Source organism: Lepidochelys kempii, chromosome 5 (genome assembly GCF_965140285.1).
Source record: "Lepidochelys kempii isolate rLepKem1 chromosome 5, rLepKem1.hap1, whole genome shotgun sequence".
In the NCBI taxonomy this organism is placed as follows: domain Eukaryota; kingdom Metazoa; phylum Chordata; order Testudines; family Cheloniidae; genus Lepidochelys; species Lepidochelys kempii.
This window is the reverse complement of record NC_136384.1, coordinates 124,124,353-124,148,709: the sequence shown is the minus strand read 5'-3', so window position 1 is coordinate 124,148,709 and position 24,357 is coordinate 124,124,353.

Genomic DNA, 24,357 nt, shown 5'->3' with positions numbered 1-24,357 from the left:
TCCAGAGCCACAGGACTGTGTGTGAGGGTGATGTACAGGGCATTTTGTTAGCAGTAAGTGATGCAGCAAGCAGGCAGACTTGTAAGAAAGATATCTTTATGGAATGTAAATAGATGCCAGTGTTGCATACTGGGAAACCTGTTTGTCTGGGCCCATTTCACTCTGGGAAATTACATGGCACAAGGCCCTACTGTCTAGCTGATATCTAATCTAACAGGTTAGTTCCCTGGGAGCATTGTTGCTTACACTGATGTTGGTATTGTGCCCTTTTGCTCTCCTATGCCAAGCATCTGAACCTTATGTGCTTGGGCTCTGGTAGAGTCATGCCATCCATCCAGGGGAGAGAGTGACTCAGGCTATAGAGAGAAGGTAAATTAGAAAGCATCCCGGTCACTGGTATTTCCAAACTGGATTATATCGATGGGGTTTTCAAAAGCACTCAGCCCTGGCCTAACTTTTCTCCCATTGAACTCAATGGTAAATTGACTTCAATGGGGGCAGAGTTAAGCCAATGTTAGTATTACAATAGCATCCAGTAGCCCCAGTCAAGACCAGGGCACTATACAAAAACAATGTAAAAGGTGGTCCCTTCTGTGAAGAAGTTACAGTCTGAATAGACAAGAGAGACAGGGTAGGAAGGGAAACGTAGAGGTGACTTGCCCACAGTCACATGGCAGGTCCATGGTGGAGCTGAGAACAGAACACAGTTTACCTGACTTAGTCCAGTGCCTTAGCCACTAAACCACACTGCCTCACTCTGCTCTTTAGATCTCTTTATAAATGAATACAGGGAGTTATGGAAGTCATGGTCACTCATTTTCAAAAAGTTGTCTGAATTAACAGCGATTTGCCATGTCCCTTCCTGCATCTGTTGTTGTCAGACCTCTTATCCACTTCAGATAAACCACACGAGCAGAACGAATGAGTTGTGCTAAAGAATGCCACGGTGAGTAATAGTAGATATTGCAAAGTTTGGGATGATCTTGCTTATTATTTTCATCCCCAAGCCCTTATTAGATATTCCTAACAAAATAATTTTGGGTCTTGGGTTTTCTTAATCTCTGGCAATTGAACAGTAAAATAAAAGTTCATCCTTAATTTAATAGGATGGTCTCCATAAAACCACTCTGAAAAGGTCAAACATGCTATTCACCAGCACTAATATCTGGACGAGTTGTCCCTTGAAATATCCATCATTGTCACACCTGCAATGAAACGGGGAAAAAATAACTGTACTGAGAAGGGTACAAAATGCACTGCATTCTGCTTGGCTTTCATTGCTAAGCTATTTTCCTACAGGGAACTAGGCAGAGGAAAGTCAGAATGTATTGGTTGTAGCTAAAATATCCCTTTTTCTTTTGTATGCGGTAATGAACGTGATAGCACAGAGGGTAAATCAAAACTGCCCTCCCCAATCACTTTCAATGGTCCTTTCCATGACTGCTTTATCCAGGGCAGGCTCTTGGGCCTGATTCTCTATTGCCTCGTGCCATGTGTCATCATTTAGTTGGCTGGGAAGTTGAGTGTGTAAAATACTACCCTTCTAATCGGGTTGGTCTTATCCCCCCAATTTTGCACTGGTGTCACTGAAAGGCAATGGAGACCCAGGGAATCTGTGTGGTGCTACCAGATTGTATTTAGTTAGCACTGCTATCACGGCAAGTGGGAAGCTGAGACATCTGGTTAATACATGAGAATGTACTTCTTTTACTACTGCCTTATCTTGCTCCGCCCACCAGGTTTTTACTTCTCCATAAATTTGTTGATTCTAAGATGTATGCTCTGAAGAGCATAGAAGCGATAAAGCTGGTAACTGAACGTGGTCCGGGCAAAATAATAAAATGACCCATTCTGAAATAATATAGGAGAGTATCACTTTCAATATCCTCTGAAATGTGCTATTAAATGTATTATAATGGACTAATGCAGTTACAATTGGTTAAAGCTTGCCACAGCGAAATGTTCAGTAATACTAATCTGACTTAAATGGGGTTACCTGAGATTTACAGCAATATAACTAAGAACAGAATCTATCCCACAATTAATAGTCCTCCGTATGCCATAGTTCATTTCAGGAGGGGACAGAGAGAAATCTTGGACACTTTAAATTATAATGTACTAAAATTACAACACAAATAGTTCCAAGTTTCTAACGGAAATATTAGGCCATTGGAGTCCTAAGCAGGAATATTTTGCCCCCTCCCCACACAATATTAAAACAGGCAAGTTCTTACAAAAATAATAACAATAACAACAAGCAAATGGGGGCCCCCTTGAGCTGTTCGGAGCCCTAAGCAATTGCTTAGTCTGCTTATGCCTAGTGCCGGCTCTGCAAAGTTTCCTTTTAGAAGCCTCAAGGTAGCTGTGTTTCAGTTGTCCTGTACATATATAGTTTGTGAAGTGCTTTGGAATGAAAGTCTGTGTGTGTGTGTGTGTTACATATAAATAATTATGGCCAAATTTTTCAAAAGTGCCGAGTGATTTTGGGTGCCTCATTTTTTGGTTACCCAACTTGAGAGATCATAGTGGGCCCTCATTTTCAGTGTGTGTTGAGCATCCATCCTCTGAAAATCAGACCCCTTTAGGGAGTCTCAAGTTGGGTAACCAAAAAATGAGGCACCCAAAATCACTCGTCACTTTTGAAAACCTCATTCTCTGTTCAGAGAGAACCTCAGCTTTCCAAATTAGCTTGCTGTGGCAACCTGCATGAAACTTCCAGGGAGTAGCACAGGTTACAGGAGGGAAGAATTTGGAGGAGGCACCATTAAGTGAGACCTGTGTGTGCAAGGCTGGAATGTAAATAGTTCTCCTAATAATTAGCTAGTTTAATTGTACAGACATGGAGTGCTTCCACGATACTTCCCAGAATGTAGTAAATGAAACATTTGCCAGTTCTGTTTTTGAAAATATCAAGGTGGATAGGTTAATATTTTAGTGTTAAATTACACTTAATGGTTGAAAAAAGAAATCTTTTGGGACTGAAAGTGTATTTACATGATACAACTGTTAGGCCTGATCCTGGATTTATAATCCAGGTAAAATAGTTATTGGACCCAGTGGAAGTTTCCCTGAATGAGTAGTGCAAGATCAGGCACATTACAAGGGAATGTCAAAATATAGCTGAATGAAGTTTCAAGAAATCAGTGTTATGAATTATTGAAAAGTCAAGAAATCTATGTGAACTACAGTTCACTTAATTATATTAAGTGATCTGTCCTCCTGCATCTGTGTCATATATGAATTATTAGCAATGAGTTTTATATTACAGACCCATCTCTCATAATAAAGAAATATTTAAATATATTTGTGTAGTTCTGTGCTGTGGTAGTTTGTTTCCATCTGCCATATTATCTTTGCTCTTCTTGTTTTATTTAAAAATCCTAATATTAGTTCCATATCTTCTCAAGAAGGTGATTGATAGAGCACAAATAGAGAGGGTACCAGGGAGGAGGAATGTGGGTTGTTGTTTTTTTTCCAACGAAACTTAGATGCAGGAAATCATCTGCTCCAAAATCAGATCTCATTGAGTCAGTCTTTTGCAATCTCAGAATGGTGAATGGTTAAGTTTAATGTTGATGTATGTGTTTCCCCATTGGCTGTTGGGTACCAAGGCTGGGTTTCTCATGTTCATCATTGAGCTGGTGTTGAAGATGATAAAGATGACTGTGACTTCATTTTCCAGGCAGATGATACTTCTTGTGGATTAACTCAGGAATTCATGACTCTCATGACAAGCCATGGGCTTTCTCGAGGTGGCATTTTTATTTTTATTTTTTTGCTTTACTTGTTGTGCAAAGTTGTTTGCTTTTTAGGGGTATTTAGACAGGTGGCCAGATGTGAAGGTTTGCTGGGATTATTTGTTAGCATGGAAAAATTACACTGAAGGCCAGATCTGACTACAATTTTGGGACCTATACATTTAAGTAGTTAATCTTATTACTGTGAATTTTAGGTTTTGTAAGGGAGTGCCATGAACTTCTGATGAAAATTTCCAAATAAATGTCGTTTTTTGCATTGGCAATGGCAGCTATTAATTTAGGAGATCCTCCTGTAGCATTTCCTAATGCGCTAACCGTACACTTTGTGCAATTACCAGAAATGCATTCCTTTGAGGATATTTGTGTTGGAATGCAGTACACTTTGTAAAACTCAATGTACTAGTAACTTTAGCATGTGAAGGCAAAGGCTGAGTAAAAATCTCCAAGAACTCTTACTTTAAACATCATGTCACAGATATCCCTCATTAGGGTGACAATTAAAAAAATGACGGTTGTCCTTAATTACAAAAAAACTATTAGTTTTAAAATCACTGAGATTTAAGGCCTCAGAGTTAAACTGTAGAACCACAGATATTTAAAATATTTATAGCTCATCTTAAACAATCAATAAAGTGATGGTGTTACTAGAATGAAAAGAAAAAATCCTTTCTGTGGGATTCATGTTCTATTTCCTTGCCTTATAAATATCTAGATGACAAACACTGAAGTAAATTTATATTCACTGTGGCTCATTTGAGGGCAAATATTATGTTTATTTTGCATTTTTCTGTATTTAATCTATATGCAGTCAATCATTATGATGGCTGAAGACTGAAATCCAGGAGAACAGCACTGTATTTCTGCCACTGCCTTGCTAACTCTAGCTACTCTGATCTTGGTGAAGTGACTAGAAAGGCTGTTTTCTGTTCCTCCCTCCCTCCCCTCCTTCATTTTCATTTGAGACAACATCAGCTGTGCTTTTAATATTTATATTGATAAGAAGGCAAACATATCAGTCAGAGGCCATGGGCCCTTGCTATCTGGATTTTTTTCATAATTTATTTACACAAAATGTTCAGTGGTCCCTCTCAAGTTAAAAATCAAGGGCAGATTTTAAAATAAATGAAACAAACAAAGAAAAAAACCCATCAGCATCCAGCACCTCCTGTTTAGAGACTTAAATGAGGGAACAGTATTTCTAAAGTGTTCCTCTTCTGCTTAAACAGCGGAGTGAAGGAGCCTAATTTTTCAAAGGTGATCAGCACCCAGGAGCTCCAAAGTGAGTGCTTGGGAAAATCTGCCCATTCTGTTTAAGTGCCTAAGTGCAAGATAAGCTCTTCCAGAAGTCTGGCACCAGAAAGCTGTTAAAACACATACATAAAAATGTCTGTATTCAACATATAAACTAATGTAAACTAAGGTAATTTTAAACATCCTGGCCTAAGTTTTCAAAAGTGACTTGAATTGGAGTGCCTCAATTTTTAGGTGTCCAACTTGAGATCCCTTAAAAGGGTTTTCAGAGGGTGGGTGCTCACTACTCTCTAAAAACTAAGCTCCTTTTTTGTATCCCATATTGAGCGAACAATCAACAGTCACTTTTCAAAATGTAGGCCCTAATTAATTCAATTCTTTGTTTACTTTTTCTATTGCTGCTTGGACAAAACACATTGGTTTTCCTTTGGTTTATCATTGTTTGGATTGAAAGGAATTGTAGGGATTTTTTTTTCCCCCAAAAACTACACTGGAATTTTAAACAGATCACAGTAACATTTTGCTATGTATATGAACTCTTAGCATTCCAAAACTGGCACTTTGGGATAAGTTTGACCTGACAATGTCTCTTTCAGCTCAGTTTCAACATCTGCTTTTCAGTGCAGACTTACTATAAATTAGGTAATGCAAGTAATCGTTTAGTAAAATGAATCTTCCATAACTGCAGAGCAGTCTTACTGATGTTTTCAAGTAGGTGCCCTGAAGATCTTCATCTCAATTCTGTGATGATTTTATTTCTATTGAAGGTGGCTAAAGGCAGTTAAATCTTTCAAGACAAAGAATTAATGTGAACCATTAAATTCTAAAATATGAGCTGTATCATTTAGGTCAAGTCATCTCAAGAGTTATGACCCAATGTATTCTTTTCATAGCCATACTATGTATTACTTCATCTACACTGATTAATAAGAAAAACGTGAGATTTACTCAGGTATATTACAGTGTGTAGAGGTTATTACAGAGCACAGGACATATGTGAGAGATTATACCAGCAGCTAAAAGGGGATGGGAAATTTCATCCCTCCTGGATATCTAACTGGGGAACTTCTCTCCCCCAGCTCCTCCGGCCAAAAAAACAGTGACATGAGATGGGTGGGAGGTGTGTCTCTAGGGGGAGAAGAATTGAAGGCTTGTATATGGAGAGGTGATTATAGCTGTTTTCTATCAAAATTTTTTTTTTTTTGGACAGAAAATTGGGTTTTCAAATAAATGAAAACTTGATACCCTATGATCCTCCAGGGTGGACACCCAGGTGTATCTACCCCCACTTCCCTGGCCAATAAGGAAAGGGGGCAGAAACTCCATGAAAATACCCTTGCCTGGCCAGTAGATTTGCTGTGGGGGAAGGCAGTGGCCGCATAGTGAGCTGGAGGCAGAACAGGGAAGCTGACTGACAGCGGAGGGACCAGAAGGCAAATTGAGAAGCTGAGTGGGCGGCAGCAGGAGGTGGAGACCCATTTCTGGAGCAGGATGTGATTGGCCGGCATTGCAAGCAGAGATTCAGGTCTGTGCAGAACTTGTGGGGAAGCATCGGAGACTGGACAGGGCCCTGCAATCAGAGGGCTGAGCACTGGAGAGCATGAAGAGCGTTGGGGGGTGGGACATGGAGACAGTGGCTCGGTCCGAATCTTAAAGAAACAGGAGCCTGAAGAAGGTTATTGTAGACAAAGTGCCCTGGACACTGGGGACTAGCCTGGGAAGTGATCAGTGTGCTTGGAATGGGTGTTGGGCTAAGAAGAAGGGACTACTGTCCTTGTAAAGGATGACTATATACAGGGTCTGTTTGTTTGTGTGTGTGTGTGGGGGGGGGGGATGTTCGGGAGGAGGGGTGTCTTGGCCTCACTACTGCTGCATTTAAAGTAGCCTGTTACCAGGGGCTGCACAGAAAGTGCTGACACAGCAGCAGGGGGACACTGCAGTGGTGCCTCCAGTGTGAGACACACCGTGAAGTGATCCTGGCCAGGAGACCTCCAAGTCACCTACTTGTATTTCATAGAGGCCTGGGCTGGAGAGTGCACTTCAGGTGCTGGGCCTGAGGCTTCCTTAACACTCTACTCGAGTGCCCCCAGGAGCCGAGCAAAGCACCACTGTACTTTTGTCTTGAAGTGTAACCGGTTCAGACATTGTCCTAAAGGTATCTGCAAAATTTCCCCTTCCTGCCAGTCCAAGTAAAATATCCATTCACTTTAGCTGTGTGTCTGAGTGATTACTGAGGCCCACTGGGACTAGCACCTACAGGATCTAGCAGCTGAAGCACCTTCCGCACTTGCCTCTGAGTCCTGGTACACCTGGTGTACTGCTGCGTACCTTATTATGTCTGCTTCCTACAGAATGGAACAGCTATCTTAATTACAGCTGAATCATAGAATCATAGACTATCAGGGTTGGAAGGGTCCTCAGAAGGTCATCTAGTCCAAAGCAGGACCGATCCCCATTTTTTGCCCCAGATCCCTACATGGCCCCCTCAAGGATTGAACTCACAACCCTGGGTTTAGCAGGCCAATGCTCAAACCACCGAGCTATCAATTTTCAACTGAAAAAAATTTCAGCAAAGACAAATAATTTTTTGTTGTAGTTGAAATTTTCCAGAAGCAGGAGAGGATCAGTCACTTTCCACCAGCTCACAGGTCTACTCCCGACCTATGTATGGGTTTCTATATCGTGTAGCCTTTGCACAGAAACTCAAAACGAGTCCACCTTCCCTGCTTTGCTGTTTCAACCAAACAGTAGCACATGTGAAAGCCTTTCTTTATATTTTAGCCTTATATTTTAGCCTTAAGTGACTGAGGGTATGTCTACACTACCTGCCGGATCGGCGGGCAGCGATTGATTCAGCGGGGATCGATTTATCGCGGCTACTCTAGACGCGATAAATCAACCCCCGAGCACTCTCCCGTCGACTCCTGTACTCCAGCTCCGCGAGAGGTGCAGGTGGAGTCGACGGGGGAGTGGCAGCAGTCGACTCACTGTGGTGAAGACACCACAGTACGTCAATCTAAGTACGTCGACTTCAGCTATGTTATATCGATTCCTGCCCCCAGTGTAGACCAGGGCTGAGTCTCAGATCCTTTTGCTTGTCTTGTTTCCTGGATCGCTTTTTTTTAAAGGCATGTTTCAATAAAAGCTAAATACATATTTGAGAAAACAAAACCTTTGCTATGAGAATGTTGCTTTTTCCCCCCAGCAGCTCTATCTTTACAAAAGTTTAATTTTCTGTCAAGCCAGATGAATGATTTTTAAAAGTTTTCTTCTTATTATGAGCCCAATGGAGCTCTCAGATTTGTGAGCTCCCTAGATAAACAGCAGGTAGCTCATGATTTAAAAATTCACAAACCTAGTGGGGCCATTTTTCTCAAGAATTGGCAGTTCTGCCAAAGATGACAGTACAGCTTGAATTATAATTGTTGTCTCATCAAGATTTCCCCATGGGTCATACATTCTGCTAGGTGCATTGAAGCTTCAAGAATGAGTGAATGAAAGGTGCATCGTCATTGGACTGAGCTGATATTTGAAGGAATTGCCAGTTGGCAAAGAACTGGGTTAAGCTTCAGCTGAACTGTCACTTTCATTCCCACTTTTTAGCAGCCTTGTCACACAATGCGCAGTTATGTTAGACTGGATTGTGAAATCCGAACAACTTTTTTGGACACTTTCAGCTGTTATGTAAGGTTGTATTTAACAGCTTTAGACTAATTAATGCAAACTGACTAGGTGTTATTGAGCTTTACAGCATGTACAATTACAACCCCAAAAGAACCCTTAGGACATGAGACATTAAAAAATAAAAGGGAATGAGACGGCAATTTGGAATTCAGCCTGATCTATAACATGCGTATATGTGCATGTTACCACACTACATTCTTTTCCTTAATATACATGACTGCCGACCTGATTATATGACAGTGACACCCTACTTTTTTTTTTTAAAGCCAGACAGATTTTCAAATGTGTATCTTTGCAATTGATTGTCTTGCACGTGCTCTGGGGGTGGATAAATCAGGATTTCCTCATGCAAAACTTGACTTTGTAGATATATACGAGTAGTTGCATGTTGCCAAATTGGGTACGCATAATTCTGTATTAGAAAATCCGACTGAATATCTGTGTATAAAACTATTAACATGCGAGGGGGTGGGGGAACAAAAATAGATGATGATAATTTCAAGTATATATGACATCTGTTTTTAATGTCTAATAGAGATTGAAAAGACACGCGAACACACAGTATTTCTATACTGCTCTGCGTGTGTGTGTGTGTGTGAGAGAGAGAGTGAACATGGGTCTCATCTATTTAATCATAATCCTCATGGATTTAAATGTAAAACTCTGATCTTATAAAAATTGCATGTGCACTTACCTTTACTCATGCAAATAATCCCGTTAAATGCAAATTCACTTGTGGAAAGTTAAGTATGTGTATAAATCTTGGGGGTGGGGTGTGTGAAAGAGATGCTTAAGTTCTTGCATAATTCTAGGCGGGTCTGTAGTCCTATTGAAATAAAACGGCCTTCTCATGTGTGCAGTTAAGCATGTGCATAAATGTTCACGCTCTGGCCCCAGTCCTGGAGGTGCGTGAAATAAAGAAAATATAAAATAAAAAAAATACATTAGAGGCAGATGCATCCCCAGATCATCATTTCACCTGCCAGAGCAGCCCCTTACTGATCAGTGATTAGTGTGTGTATATATAACATCATCTACCACCAGTGTATTCAAGATTAAAAGGTTAATATACATTAATTTAAAATATGTTCTTATTTCTTTAAATCATCACTTTGGGAATTATGCCCAATGTCATTGGTTACTAATCTGTAGACTGGTTTATTAATTTAAGTAAATTCCATCCAAACACATACCATTCCAGATCGATACCCATTCACATACTCAATTAGATAAAATTGGGTTGTCATTACCAATGAAATATGCTTAGGAATGTAAAGAAGATCCAATCATGTTTTTTAATTTGCATTAACTTTGTTAACATTATTACCAGTCAGAGCCAATTACATAAATTGTCTGAGTGGGATTGTTAAGAGTGTTAAGCATTGTCTTCTGTTCCCATTGAAGTTAATGGGGGCTGGGACTTCTATTTCAGTCGGAGCAGAGTTAGACCAAAGTGTGGGACAGTTAAAAATCCCATGAACTCGTCATACAAATCAACTTTGTGTTCACGTGACTAAGGGTATGTCTACACTGGCAGAGTTACAACACCGGCAGCTACAGCGCCGCTCAGAGAGCGTTGAAGGGAAACCGCTGTTGTGTGTTCACACTGTCAGCTGCCTGCACAATAGCGTGTTCACACTTGTGGCACTTGCAGCGGTATTCGGAGCGGTGCGCTCTGGGCAGCTATCCCACAGATCATCTCTTCCCCTTCTGCCGCTAAGAGTTGTGGGAAGGTGGAGGGGGTTGTGGGGCATCCTGCGTCCTGTCCCAGACGGCTACTCCAGACTGCTACCAGTTGGTTGCTAACCAGTTTAGAGTGGAAAATTCGACCACTGGGGTCATGTTGATGGAAGTGTGCAGGGCCATTAATCACATCCTGTTCCGAAAGACTGTGACTCTGGGCAACGTGCTTGACATTGTGGATGGCTTTGCACAAATGGGTGTCCCTAACTGCGGAGGGGCGATACATGACATGCAATTCCAATTCTGGCACCAGACCACCTAGCCACTGACTGCATTAATCGGAAGGGGTATTTCTCAATGGTTCTCCAGGTGCTTGTGGATCACCGTGGACGTTTCACAGACATTAACGCAGGCTGGTCTGGAAAGGTGCATGACGCACACACCTTTCAGAACACTGGCCTGTTCAAGAAGCTGCAAGCAGGGACTTTCTTCTCAGCCCAGAAGATCACTGTAGGGGAAGTCGAAATACCCATTGTGATCCTGGGAGACCCTGCCTACCCCTTAATATCATGTCTTCTGAAGCCATACACAGGGCAACTTGACAGCAGCAAGGAGCGGTTCAAAACAGGCTGAGCAAGTGCAGAATGACTGAGTGTGCTTTTGGCTGTTTAAAGGCCCGTTGGCACTGCCTATATGGGCAGCTGGACCTGGCCAATGACAATATTTCTATGCTTATATCCGCGTGCTGTATGCTCCATAATATTTGTGAAGGGAAGGGTGAAAGCTTCACTCAGGGCTGGACTGCAGAGGCTCAGCACAGGAGGCTGAGTTTGAACAGCCAGAGACCAGGGCTATTAGAAGGGCACAGTGCTGGGCCATAAGGATCAGGGATGCCTTGAGGCAGCAATTTGAAGATGAAAGCCACTAATATTTGTTGCTATGCTCGGGAGTGCAGTGCTTGTAATGCTAGGAGGTGATTGTGATTGGTGTGGAGGATACAATAGAGAAGGTTTAAAACTACAACCGGAGGAGAGAGTCAAACCAAAAAAACACAGTGAGGGGCATGGCAGAAGGGAATGTCCCAGGAGGAGGTGGGGTCCCGGGACAGCTAAAGATTTGTGTATGCCTAGGGATCATATCCAACCTTCTCCTTTGGAGTCCGATGCAGCGGGTGCTGTACTTCAGCAGGGCCAAACTGCAGAGGGATGGGTGTTGAGTGCAGTGGGTAGTGGGAGTCCACATGGCTGGACTATGAGGAGGGAGGAGTGTAATGCTGCGGGTAGAGAGTGGAGCCAGGCGGTTGATCAGAGTGTGTTGGCGGTATCTGGGGGGCACATGGGAAAGAGTTTTGTGACAGCGGCTGCAGGGGAGGGCGGGCGCGGAGCTGCTCGGTTTGCAGAGCTAGTATCACCTGGAGCGTGTCCACCTGGCACTCCATAATGTTTAAGAGCCGCTCCATGTCTTCATTCTGGCGTGCTGCGTTCTCCTTTCCGTCCCTCTTCTCGCTGTCCCGCCACTCCTTCAATTCCTGTTTTTCGGCCACGGAGTGCATCATGACATCACGCAGAAAATCCTCCTTTGTTCTTCGTGGCTGCTTTCTAATTCTGCGCAGCCGTTCAACCGGTGATAAGGCAGAGAGAGGCTGGGCTCCCAAGGTCATCTCTGTGAAGCCAAAACACAACATTTTACAGAAGCAGTATTGTTTGCAACACACAGACCGCTGATTCAGTGATTTCAAACACAGCCAGTACTCACATACCTGTCACTAACTGGCTGACCCCAGGCAAGCACACACGAGCCACAAGACCCCCCAGATGCTGAATAGCCGCAGGGGCAGAGTAAATCACTCTTTGCGGACCCTGCTGTACACTGGGCACGTGGCTCTTGGGGAGAGCCAGCACTGTATGGGGGCCTGATCATCATTCCTGTCCCCATGCTTTCCACAGACTGTGATCATTATGGAAGATATCTCGCTGTTGAGGGTGAGCAGGGAAGCAAGGGAGGGTCTTCTCCAAGATTGTGGCTTCTGCCCTGGCCCTTATATGGCTCATCTGTGTGCAGCAATGGTCTCCCCCCCACCAATGATGGCCCAGTGGTGCAGGAAAGTTACCGTTAATGGGGCAAGAAACGAAGCAGCTCTGCCAAGGAACCTGTGGCAGCGGATTGCCCACTATCTCCACGAGAGTTTCCTGGAGGTCTCTGAGGGAGATTCCCATGAAGTGAGGGAGTCAATCAACAGACTGTTCCACCGCTCAGACTAGGCATGTGGTGGTATGTGCATCATACAGAGACAAGCCTGCTTTCTGCAACCCTCCTGCCCCCAACAACTCGCCTCAGTGATTCCCAAAATCAAATTCACTTCCCAGGTCCTGCTCTCCTGTTTGCGCTTCCCCAAGATCCAACTGCTGTGACTGACTTGGCTCCTCCAGGGCAGAAAAGAGCTCCTGGCTGCATGCATCTCTGACCTCCGAGTCATCCTCTGCCTCTGGGTCCCCTCCTGCTCCTCGTCCCAAGATTGCCTCCTCCTGGCTCAGTCCACTCTCGACTGGCATGCGAGCCAATGCAGTATCCACAGGGGCCTTCGCAGCGGAGGTGGGGTCACCACCGAGTATCGTGTCCAGCTCGTTGTAGAACCGGCAGCTCATGGGCACAGCACCAGAGCGGCGGTTTGCCTCCCGCGCCGTGTGGTAGGCGTTCTGCAGCTTCTTCACGTTGACCCTGCACTGCAGTGTGTCCCGGTCATGGCCCCTTTCTGTCATGCATTGTGAAATCTGACTGTAGGTATCATAATTCCTATGGCTGGAGCGCAGCTGGGACTGGACAGCCTCCTCTCCCCAGACGCCGATGAGGCCCAGCAGCTCGGCATTGCTCCAAGCAGGGGATCGCCGGGTGAATGGAGCAGGCATGGCCACCTGGAGAGACGCACTGAGACCACTGCACGCGTCACCGAGCAAACAGGAAGGGGACTTCCAAAATTGCAAAGGAATTTACGGGGTGGGGCTCACCTGAGGGCAGGGCAGTAGAGTTCAACCCGATGGCCAGAGAGGCGAGAACAGGCATTGTGGGACACCTCCCGGAGGCCAATCGCAGCCCTGTAATCGACTAGGGTGTCTACACTGGCACCGTGGCACTGTATCCCCGGCGCAGAGAGCTCCTGGCCTCTCGTCGGGGGGGGGGGGGGGGGTTACAGCACTGCAACGGCTCAGTTTCTGCTCCCTAAGTGGCTTGGCCGCGTGTGCGCCTCGGGAGTTACCGCGCAGAAAGCTGCTTTACTGCGCAGAAACTTGCCAGTGTAGACAGGGCCTAAAATTTGTTGTATTTCCCCCCTGAAGAGGTATCAATTACCTGTTATAGTAGATGAAAGGATTGTACAGTTGTTGCTGAGGAACTGACTAAATTGCATAGGTTCCACTTCTGCATTTACCAGAGCTGATCAAAAAATTTACAATGATTTTTCTCTGCCAACTTTGAAAAATGCTTTTGAGTTGAAGTTCCCTGTGATTTATTTTGTTTGTAATTAAAAAATAAAATAAAATGAAACCCAGAGAAGTATTCAGATTATACGACCATTTTGGTGTTTTAAAAACCAATCAGTTTTCAGTGGCAACTTTTAGGTTTTGAAAAATGAATATTTTTACTGAAAAATGTGCAGTTATTGGTTCTGAATTTCAACTGAAATGAAAATATGGGGCTAAAATTTAGTTTTGGTAAAAAAAAAATCCATTTTTTACATTTGGTACAAATGTCAGCGTGATCTAGCATGTATCCAAAGTGGTGTGACACCTTTGTGAAAATGTTTGTTTAAAATGATAGCAAGGCCTGGGCCAAAATGCTGATCCAAACTCCCTACATTTTGATGGTACTCAGAATCTGAGCTTGAGTTATGAATAGGTGACAAGGCCAATTGGTGCCATTGATGGTACTCAGTAACTTACAGGATCTGACCTTTTGTTTGACCCAAAACTTTGCGGAATTGTAAATGGGAATAAAGATTGTCCAAAGCCTAAAAGACATAAAAAACACTTCCAAGTGTGGAGTGCAACATCACAGGTGACCAATAAAGCAGCACTTTTCATTGCCAATATTATCCAGAACCATGCAACTTTTTACACAGCTGTCTGCAGGGATGAAGGGAAGGGCCATCATGCTCTCTGGAGTGGCTCATGACTGGGAGTGCCAACTCAGGGCAGTCTGTCAAAAAGCACAACAGAAACCCCAGACTGGTTGTATGTTCTATAATTAGATTTCACCAAACCGGTGGCAAGTGTGAACTCCTAAAGCATTTCCCCTTGTTTATTTCCCCTCCTACTGTTCTTGTAAACTGCTGGAAATGGCCCACCTTGATTATCACTACAAAAGGTGTCCCGTCCTGTCCCCCAGTCCCCCCGCTCTCCTGCTGGTAATAGCTCACCTTTCCTGATCACTCTAGTTAAAGTCTGTGTGGTAACACCCATTGTTTCATGTTCTCTGTGTATATAAAATCTCCCCACTATATTTTCCACTGTATGCATCCGATGAAATGAGCTGTAGCTCATGAAAGCTTATGCTCAAATAAATTTGTAACTCTCTAAGGTGCCACAAGTACTCCTTTTCTTTTTACGGATACAGACTAACATGGCTGCTACTCTGAAACCTGTCCTAAAGCACTGTAACAGTCTTATCATGGAGTCACAGACAGTCCCCTTGGGCTCTCCAGTTTATCTTGCCACCCAGACAAGCTGGATTGTGAAATAATCACTTTACACCAAAAATCACAATAATATTCAGGTTACTCCTGGTCCCAAAGGACCAGTCACTTACCCCAGGTGAATTGTACTCAGAGCTCTAACCAAAGACAATACTTGTACGCAATCCTGTAAGAAATGAATGAAGAAAAGAAATGTTATTTATAAGTTTAAAATAGGAAACATACACACACACATAATTTAGTCTTAGATTTTAAAAGGTAATATAAGCTTCTATAATAAGCAGCTCTATATGTCTTTAAAACTGACCGATGCCAAGCAGCATGGGGATATCTTGCATATGTTTAGAAATCTTTGCCCCTTAGCATGTAGACAGTTAAAAGATACCCAGTTTCTCCATGTCGGGGATTTTTATCCCCCCTCAACTCAGAATCCAAGCTGATGGGATGAGTTCATATGCAGCCTTCCCCTTCCTGGAGGGAGTTAGTAATGCAATCAACAAGGGCTCTGTCCTTTGATGTCATTTGCCTTCATTGAGCTATATTATGTGCAGGATGAGCACTTTACATTAATTAATGCTTCTTTTCCTATTTGGAGAGTTACACGATTACAAAAGAAGTTTACAATGCAAACACTCAGTGCAACTTTATGCCATGGGATACGGATATTATAAATAGGATTAATATATGCAGCCTACTACAAGCATTCCATAAAATTGAAACACATTCTTATAACATTATTTTCTATTTTAACTATATTAACCCACAGATAAGCTAGACAAGTTTCCAACCGTTCATTTCTCAGTGTTCAGTGAGGTACTGGACCTTGGCATGAGCTGGCACCTGGTCTGCCATCTGCAAGAGGAATATGTACAAAAGGATGAGATCACCATTAAAGAAACCTTGTATAATGCTATATTGCCGTTGAAAAGTAATATGCTTTTGGAAAGGTAGTCTTGTAGTCAAGGCACTGGTTTGTGATTTTGGGTTCAAATCCTGGCTATTCCACAGACTTTTCATATATCCATGGGGAAGTTACTTAATCTTTCTGTGCCTCAGTTCCCCAACTGTAAACATTGGGGGAAATAATACTTCTCTACCTTCCAGGGTTGATACGTTATTTGTGAGGTACTGAGATGCTACCAGTATCTAGGTAGAGAGAGAACGTGAAGTATTATATAGGGCTAGGCGAGAAATAGTTTGTTTTTTCATCCTGAGTTGGAACAGGAAGTGTGTTGAATATTTTTGCAAACCTACAAACTTGAAAAAGAAATTATGCTTTGAATCAATCAAACTATTTTGCTCCAATAATTTTGAAACGTTTCATTTCAATTTTGACCTTTAACCTTGTTTAAAGTACAAAGTAATTTAAATTTCAAACTGAAAAATCATCAAACTGACAAATGAAATCTTTTTTTGTTTTATGAATATCAGAATGAATGTTTGCATCATTTTGATTTTTTTCAAATTGGGAAATTAATCTAAACCGATCCTTTCCCACAAATATTTTAAGTTGTGACTGACATTTTTTGAGGTGAAAAATTTCCAACCAGTTCTAGTATTGAGTCAGAGCCTATAATGTCGTGGCTTGGGGTTTTGATAGGGAAATAGGCACTTGTGCAAACTGCATCCCTCCCCCCCTAAAAAAATTATGATAGCCATTCACATTTTTCAGAGCCATAAGAACCTGCTATTCCAAAGCATAGAAAGATGCTGGAGGCTTCCACTTATGCAGTTAGCACATCATGTGGTTGAATTATTGTGCCTTTATCAGATATTAGGAACAGCAAATGTTCCTTTAAAAAAACCCTGTCATAAATTGACATAAATTGTACACATAAGGGAAGCTCTTCTTTTTCATGCACCTAACATCACAGAGCCAAACCACCAAATGTGAATTCAACAATTGGAAAGAATTCTCTGAGATAGCCAGAGAGAGAGAGAGAGAGAGAGAGGTATTTATTCCCCACACAATTCTGTGTTGTTTATTTTGAGAGAATTACATCTTTGAAAGAGTGAAGTCAGCTGGCAAACTGCTATCCAAGGTTAGGGAAGACTATTTTTCCTCTTATACAGGAAAAGATGGCAATTTGACAACTGAATGTAAAATCTAAACAGCATAATGTCACTGTTCCTAATGACCCTGCTGATAAATGTAGCGTATGATACACTTCTGTAGACATTCTTCATCATATATCTAGGCAATTGAATGTGATTAAAATGTGATTAAAACTAAAGCAATGGCATAGCGATTGCCATTAATTTGTACATTAAACTTGAGGCAAAGGTAAGTGAAGCTGGGCAAAATTTTTCAGACAAATAGTTTTTTGCCAAAAAAATGTATGTTGGTCAACCTGAAACTATTTGAAAATATGACCTGATAGTTTCAGCCAGTAAACTCTGTACATTTTAGCTCAATGGTAAAATCACTTGCTGCCAATATGGGAAACCCAGGTTCAAATCTCAATGCTTTTTTTGCCTCTGTTTTCACTAACAAGGTCAGCTCCCAGACTGCTGCGCTGGGCATCACAAAATGGGGAAGAGATGGCCAGCCCTCTGTGGAGATAGAGGTGGTTAGGGACTATTTAGAAAAGCTGGACGTGCACAAGTCCATGGGGCCGGACGAGTTGCATCCGAGAGTGCTGAAGGAATTGGCGGCTGTGATTGCAGAGCCATTGGCCATTATCTTTGAAAACTCGTGGCGAACCGGGGAAGTCCCGGATGACTGGAAAAAGGCTAATGTAGTGCCCATCTTTAAAAAAGGGAAGAAGGAGGATCCTGGGAACTACAGGCCAGTCAGCCTCACTTCAGTCCCTGGAAAAATCATGGAGCAGGTCCTCAAGGAATCAATCCTGAAGCACTTGCATGAGAGGAAAGTGATCAGGAACAGCCAGCATGGATTCACCAAGGGAAGGTCATGCCTGACTAATCTAATCGCCTTTTATGATGAGATTACTGGTTCTGTGGATGAAGGGAAAGCAGTGGATGTATTGTTTCTTGACTTTAGCAAAGCTTTTGACACGGTCTCCCACAGTATTCTTATCAGCAAGTTAAGGAAGTATGGGCTGGATGAATGCACTACAAGGTGGGTAGAAAGCTGGCTAGATTGTCGGGCTCAACGGGTAGTGATCAATGGCTCCATATCTAGTTGGCAGCCGGTATCAAGTGGAGTACCCCAGGGGTTGGTCCTGGGGCCGGTTTTGTTCAATATCTTCATAAATGATCTGGAGGATGGTGTGGATTGCACTCTCAGCAAATTTGCGGATGATACTAAACTGGGAGGAGTGGTAGAAACGCTGGAGGGGAGGGATACAGAAAGACCTAGACAAATTGGAGGATTGGGCCAAAAGAAATCTGATGAGGTTCAATAAGGATAAGTGCAGAGTCCTGCACTTAGGACGGAAGAACCCAATGCACAGCTACAGACTAGGGACCGAATGGCTAGGCAGCAGTTCTGCGGAAAAGGACCTAGGGGTGACAGTGGACGAGAAGCTGGATATGAGTCAGCAGTGTGCCCTTGTTGCCAAGAAGGCCAATGGCATTTTGGGATGTATAAGTAGGGGCATAGCGAGCAGATCGAGGGACGTGATCGTTCCCCTCTATTCGACATTGGTGAGGCCTCATCTGGAGTACTGTGCCCAGTTTTGGGCCCCACACTTCAAGAAGGATGTGGATAAATTGGAGAGAGTCCAGCGAAGGGCAACAAAAATGATTAGGGGACTGGAACACATGAGTTATGAGGAGAGGCTGAGGGAGCTGGGCTTGTTTAGCCTGCAGAAGAGAAGAATGAGGGGGGATTTGATAGCTGCTTTCAACTACCTGAAAGGGGGTTCCAAAGAGGATGGCTCTAGACTGTTCTCAATGGTAGCAGATGACAGAACGAGGAGTAATGGTCTCAAGTTGCAGTGGGGGAGGTTTAGATTGGATATTAGGAAAAACTTTTTCACTAAGAGGGTGGTGAAACACTGGAATGCGTTACCTAGGGAGGTGGTAGAATCTCCTTCCTTAGAGGTTTTTAAGGTCAGGCTTGACAAAGCCCTGGCTGGGATGATTTAACTGGGAATTGGTCCTGCTTCGAGCAGGGGGTTGGACTAGATGACCTTCTGGGGTCCCTTCCAACCCTGATATTCTATGATTCTATGAACCTTGAGTTTAGACTTTGGGTGTGGCTGTAGGACTACCTTTTCCTTAAAGAAGGTGATTTCAGGTGGGTGTGCCATAAGGGCACCCTTCTCACTGAAGTAATGGCAACAAGAAAGGCGACCTTCATCAACAAATGTAACAAAGAGTATGTTGCGAGTGGTTTGAATGGTTTGCAAATGAGGCTACGGAGAACAAGGTTGAGATCCCACATCGGGGATCTTGTTGAGGACACGGCCAAGTAGTGGGATGGGAGGAAATGCATACATTAGTGGAGCTTCCCATTTCACAAGGAGGGCATCGCCAAGGGGAACGGTGCCCTAGACTGGCTCTGGAGCAATATTGCAGGCACTTGGTATTTTGGGCTGTAGCGAATAGATCTACCATGGGGAACCCACATAATTTGAATATGTTTGTGAGGGTCCTGCTATCTATCTCCCACTCGTGTGTTTGCGAGAAATCCCTGCTTAGTTGATCTGCAGTAGTGTTCTGGCAGCTTAAATGTCTATGTTGTTGTCAATACACCATGTCCAGAGTTGGACTGCCTCTACACATAGGTGGCAAAGAGCAAGCTCCCCCTTGCCAGTTTATATGAAACATGCATGCTATGTTGTCTGTAAGGATCCTGATGACTTTGTTCTGGATCAGGAGAAGGAAGTGTTGGCATGCGTTTCATTTTATGTGTAGTCGGGACTCCCCCTAGGAGCTGCAGATATGTCCTGGCGGACATTTGGGGACTGTCCCTCACTGTCATTAGTCAATTGGTCAATGTGAGGAAGCTATGATGTGGTAATCTTGCTATTGCTGTGATGGAGTTGAGGTGGACTCCTATAAATTCCAGTTGTTGTGTAGGAGCTATGGTGGATTTCTGGTGGTTTATTTGTAACCCAACGTTCGTAAACAGGGTTATCGTGGTATGAGTATCACCGGTTGCTGCCTGTTGCCTTCTTGCTCTGAGGAGGCAATCATCCAGGTATGGAAAGATCATTACCCCCTGTTTGTGGAGGTGAGCTGCAACTACATTGAGGACCTCGGGAACACCCTCGGGACTGTGGAGACGCCAAAGGGTAACACCCTGTATTGGAAGTGCTGAGGTTGTAGAGTAAATCTCAGGAATCGTCTGTGTGCCGGATGAATGGAAACGTGAAAATAAACATCTTGAAGGTCAAGGGCCGAGAGCCAGTCTCCCTTCTCTAGTGCTGGGATGATAGTGGATAGGGAGCGTTGAGTTCTTACAAATGTGTTGAGTTTTGTAAATCCAGTATGGGTCTCCACCCTCCCGTTTTTCTTCTGAGTAAGAAAGTAATGGGAATAAACCCTCTCCCCCTGTGTTGAGAAGTACTGGCTCTAGGGCTCCGAGGTGCAGGAGTTTGGTCACTTCCTGTTGTAACAGGGAGTGCTGAGAGGGGTCCCTGAAGAGGGACGGGGAAGGGGGGTGGGTAAGTGGGATGGAAATAAATGGGATGGAGTAAACCTGCTGGATAATTTTGAGAACCCATCTGTTCATGGTGATGCTGGTTCAGACTGGATAATATGGTGACAGACGGTCCTTGGATGGTGTTAAAGTGGGGTTCAGATCCGGAATTAGAGAGTAAAGAGGTCTCAGGCCCTTGACCACACTTTCAAAATGATTGCCTAGAGGTGGAAGGTTGGGACGTGAAAGGCTGGTCTTGATTCTGCCTCTGTTTGTGGCATTGGGTGTAGTGTCTTTGGGGCTGGGAGTATGGTGCAGCCCAGAATTTTTGGTTGTAAAACCTGCCCTGCTTTTTCTTGTTTCCAGGGACATAGATGCCAAGAGCCTTTAAGGTGGCCTGGGAGTCCTTTAAAGTATGCAAGGACACGTCGGTGGATTCTGCAAACGGTTTCTGACCCTCTAAAAGTAGGTCTTCAATCGTAGCCTGCCCCTCCCTTGGGAATCCCAATAGGTGGAGCCAGGATGCCCCTACGCATGACCACAGAGGTCGCGATGGAGCGGGCTGCTGTGTCCCCGGAATCGAGGGAGGTTTGGAGGGCAGTCCTTGTGATGAGAAAGCCTTCGGAAATGTTGGACTTACACGCTTTTCTCTTGTCCTCTGGAAGGTGTTCAGTAAAGGATGACATTGTAGAAAACAGACTATGTGTATATTTTGCGAGCAGTGCAGAGTAATTTGCAATGCAAATTGCAAGGGGGCAGAAGTATAGGCTTTGCACCCAAAGGGGTCTAGCCTCTTCCAATCCTTGTCATAAGGGGTGGATCTAGACTGTTGCTGTTTGCCCCTCCGATTTACAGCCTCCATCACCAGTGAGTTAGGTGTGGGGTGGGTGAATGGAAATTCAGCCCCCTTTGCTGGCACATAATATTTTTGTCCGACCTTTTGCAGGAAGGAGGGGCCGTAGCTGGTGTCTGCCAGATGGTTTTTGCAGGGTTCATTATAGCAGCAATTAATTGGCAGTGCTATTTTCATCAGTGGGGATGCCTGGAGAATGTCAGTGAGTTTATGTTGGGTCTTAGGGAGCTCAGACCAGGAGATGTCGAGGGAGTCCATTGCCCTCTTAAAAAGGTCCTGAAAGGACTTGAAGTCATCCCCTGAAGTGGGGGGCGGTAGCATGATTGTTTCATCTGGAGATGAAGATGAAATGTGTGTAGGTGGCAAAGTGTCTCCTTCAGGTGCGTCCTCCTGCTCTTCAGTCTCCTCATCCTGAGCCTCGGAAGGTGCTGGCTCCATTGGTGAGGAAGAGTGGGGTGTTCTGGAGGCTGGTGGGTTCAGTGGTCTAATGTTCTGGGCTCTGTTGATGGCCCAGTATGGGTTCCAGTATGGCCATCTGGGTGAAAGGGCCATAGGAAGTGGCAGCCAGGATTGGGCCTGCAAGGCTTGCGCGTCTACCAGTGGCTGGTGATGGGAGGGTCCAGCTTTAGGAGAGCAGTTGCGAGGGGTGTACAGCCCTGGGTCATCCTTCTTCTCATCATCACTGGAGAGAGGTGGTGCTGAAGCCCCTGGACTGATTATCTGGCTTGGTCCAGGCCTCGCTGGGGTACCGTCAGTACCGAATAGTGAAAAATAACACCAAGCAGCACTGCAGACCATTAGCTTTGCAAACCAAGTCACACCACTGTACGTTTGATGTGATATACCTACAGTTACGTTATCCCTTAAATGAAGGCTGGGGGTGGTAATAAAGCAATAAGGGAATAAAGTGGTTGCTGTTTTATTGCTTTGAAAATGTGCATTGGGGGAAATGAGACTTGCCTCTGATCATTAATATAGGGATAATTTGTTCAGTGGAATTCTCAGGTGGAGGCCCCCTCACTCCCATAGAGTGAAGTGGGAGTTTCTTGGTTATTACTCTAGTTAGTTATTACTCTAGTTGTTTGAAGCACAAATTCAATTAAAGTTTTGCCCTTCAATCCCAAACTCTTGCAAGGAGTTACACAATCAGTTTCCCATCTCTTTAAACTGTTTCTGTAACACAGCAGTTATTAAAACCAGAGATTAACCTGAGTTGGTGGAAAAAAGCTTCAGGACCCTGCAGCTGTTTCATACTAGCCTCCAAACATAAGGAGGAAGTCTTTCTTTTGAAATCGGATTTCCTACTACCAGTTCCCCTCCTCTGTGGTAACAGATTCAAGCAGAGTTAAATGACATTTTCCATATGATAACTTCCAAGCAAAGGGAAAGTTTTAATAGTTATGAGACAATTTTTTATCTCTGGGACTTAGAATATGTAGTATCTGATATGAAGGAACTGCGTAGATTTGCATTTACACTGTGAGGCTGTCTTCAAAGAATAAACACAAATGGTATCCCTATAAATGAACAAATTCACAAAAAGTCATGTTTAAAACAGCAGCTTTGGTGCCCTCATTATCTTAGCACTATCAACATCCAAACGTTGATCTCTGGACACTTCACTCTGTCATCCATTCTTCCTGCATTTAACATTGATAATATTTTAGGGCAAGTAAGTACAACCAAGTATTTTTAGGGTGGGAGTTTCAGAAGGATTTGATGTGTAGCATCAGACTCAGATTTCTCGGTGGTTACATGTGGTGGCTGCAGTGGTGGTCAAGAACCAAAGCTGAGGTTCCCAGGGTTGAAGCTGGACATAGGGTCGGGACCAGACCAAAGGTAGCACTGAAACCAGGCTCCAGGCACAGGCCATGGCTCAGAACCAGGGTCAGAGCCCATAGCCAAGCCAAATCAGGATCATAATCAGAGTCTGGGTGCAAGGCTGAAGCTGGGTTGGAGTCAGTCCAAGGGCATGGAGGTCAAGAGGTAGGTGCAGAGCTGGAGCAAGTCAGGAACATGGATAGAGTGAAGTCAGACTAGGGCATGGTCAAGGCTGAAGCAAGCTGGGGCAAGGTTCTGGCAAGACTGGGGCAGGAACAAAGGGGCATGACTAAGGGCATGCTCGAAGACTAGCGAGTCTGTAAAATTGCAAAGCTGCAGAAGGGCTCCTAGCCAAGTAGGTGCTGTTGCACAGACTGGCTCCTGGCTGGAGTGGTGAGTGAAATACCTGTTCCTGGGAGATCATCTGACCTAGGCCCTACCCAGGGATAGGCTGCCACAACATGCCTGAGAGATGAGCCACTGTAGGCTATGCTGGAGGGCAGTCATTGTAGCTGAGTGAGCAGCCCTGGTCCAATTGTGAGTTTGCCTCTTATGTAGACATTAGCGATTCACAGTTCCAAACATTCACAATTAACAGCAGCCCGTGTTGGCCTGATTCTGCATCTGATGAAGTCAATTGGAATTTTACCATTGATTTCAAAAGGAGCAGAGTTAAACCAAGGCTGGGCAGTTTCTGCAAATCCCACTCTTAATCTTAAATGTAGCCCAAATTTTCATATCCAGATGCCAAACATGAGTTTCAATCCATCCCTACTGAAGCACCCAAACAAAAGTGGAGTGATTTTCAGATCTGCTGAGCATGCCCAATTCCCCTTGAGTGCACTAGGAGTTGCAGGTGTTCGGCACTTTTGACAAAGCAGTTAAAACTTTTAACTAGGTGCCACTGACTGTTCTCCTTGGCTTCAGTGGGATTACTCACAGGTGTAAAATTAAGGCTGTGTGCAAGTTTTTACAAGATCAGGGGAAAGGTCTGGTCTTTGCACTGTTACAGCTGGCTCAATACAAGTTGGTAAAATCTAGTAAACCTAACACGTTACCTGAGTCAAAC